Genomic DNA, 2,148 nt, shown 5'->3' with positions numbered 1-2,148 from the left:
CATGGTTATATAAAATCTATCTATTTTTAATCATAAGAGTAAAAGAAAGAATAAATGTTAAGTACCCAGTCAACACATATCCATAAAAATGTATTTCCAAATTATTGACAATGAAGTTGCTTCATCTTTGTATCTGTGCTAAGTTTCTTTCTTTCTTTCTTTCTTTCTTTCTTTCTTTCTTTCTTTCTTTCTTTCTTTCTTTCTTTCTTTCTTTCTTTCTTTCTTTCTTTTTCTTTCTTTCTTTCTTTCTTTCTTTCTTTCTTTCTTTCTTTCTTTCTTTCTTTCTTTCTTTCTTTCTTTCACCTTTACCTTTCTCATCTAAGAATTTAAAAGACACAGAATATGCACTTGCTCCCTGGCATGGTATTCATAAGCAGCCCTCCCACTCCTGTCTCTTGCATCTTTTTATAATCACCCTCACTTATATTCATTCTTCCATATCTCATAATCATCCTCACTCCCCAGTCATGGTTCCCAAGCTGCCTGATGTGTTAGTTAGGGCACTTTGCTGTAGTATGGGTATTCATGATTATGAATATTCACAATGATATATTAGAACAGGAAAGTTGAAATCTCTTTGTAATGGTGAATTCAAATGCATAGTCTTTAGATTGGCCCTATACGAGACTCAGGTCTTCTTCTTCTCCTACTCCTCTTCCTCCTTCTCCTCTTCCTCCTTCTTCTTCATCCTCTTCCTCCTCCTACTATTCTTCTTTATTCTCTATAAATCATTAGTGAAAGCTGTTTAAGATCTGCTGTGTGGAGCTCAGCATTTTTAAGTTGTGTGCTGTGTCTTCTATAAAATTTAGCATAGGCTGAAATGTTTGCCATGCCACGGCACACCAAGCTGCAAAAGGAATTATTAATTTCTAACAGGATATTTTCATGATAACTAAGATGACGTAAGAGTTTCTTTTTCTTAGAGACTGGATTATGTTTTCTGTTTATAAATGCTTGATATCTATTTTATTTTTTGTAAATGTTTATGTTCTATACATATCTCCACAGACACAAAATTGTACATATGCTACATAAATGCTGTCAACTGGACATATCTTCTCCAAGATACATGTGTGCACTATTGATGACACCAGTGTCCATGTGGCACAGCAGGTTTCATGTTTTATTACTACCAGTAACATTTGAATGCACTATACTTTGAAAATGATTTTTAGAGATATCTATTTTTTAACAATACTATAAATATCATAAAATGATTTCCATTTTGCTGATTGAACTATAAACTCATTAAGTTGGCAACTTTTAAAGGGTTGTGGAACAATAATTGTCAACAATGGCTTTTAAACAGTCATTCATTTTAGAGGCAAAATACAGTTACAGAAAATCCAAGGCCAGCAGAATTCTAAGGTGGACTACATGTTCTTTCCATGCCACAGGACACTTGGAACAGTACGTGGGAGTCATGATAAGTTGTTTTTTGTTAGGACGCAGACTTTCTGTCTCCTCAGAAATATTTTACTGTATATTCATTTTCTGGTCCTGAATTCCATCCCATAGTTGCCATGGATGATCCCAGATGGGAAGATTTAGATCAAGGGGGGAACTCTGGATATCAGGAGAGGAACAGGTTCTGACAAGTGACATACAGAAACAACCACACACAGAGGCAGTTTGAATCTGAATGTATTTAGGAGTTCTAAAGCAAGGATTTTTATACACGAAGAATTGGTATTACCAATTGAAAAGATGTAGCCAGTGAAGCAGGCACAATTATCATAACCATTTTGTACACAGAAATGCAAAATCAATCAGGCACAATGTTTCTCATGTAACAGATTCAGAAGATCAATTTAGAGATGCCATCAAACTTCCTGATTAGAGTCACTTATAGTTTACAGTAAACCTTCAAAGAGTTTGAAGTTTCTTACACCCCCTGGGTCTTAACAAGTTTTTGTGAGAAATTCTTTTTTAACATTTAGCTTCTTGACTTATTAAAGGCTTACCATAACAGAGTGTCAGAGCCACCCTCTTCTACCTACACATGGTCATATATGCCTGCATGTTGTTGGAAGGTTGTGATTATCTAAGTGACTATGAGACAAAATGTTGCAATTCTCAAAAAGTTGTTTTAGGTCAGTGAGTCAACTTCAAAGAATAGATTATTGGCTGGGTCATTAGGAATCCTTG

Source organism: Apodemus sylvaticus, chromosome 12, assembly GCF_947179515.1.
Source record: "Apodemus sylvaticus chromosome 12, mApoSyl1.1, whole genome shotgun sequence".
NCBI lineage: Eukaryota > Metazoa > Chordata > Mammalia > Rodentia > Muridae > Apodemus > Apodemus sylvaticus.
This window is presented reverse-complemented; position numbering follows the sequence as displayed.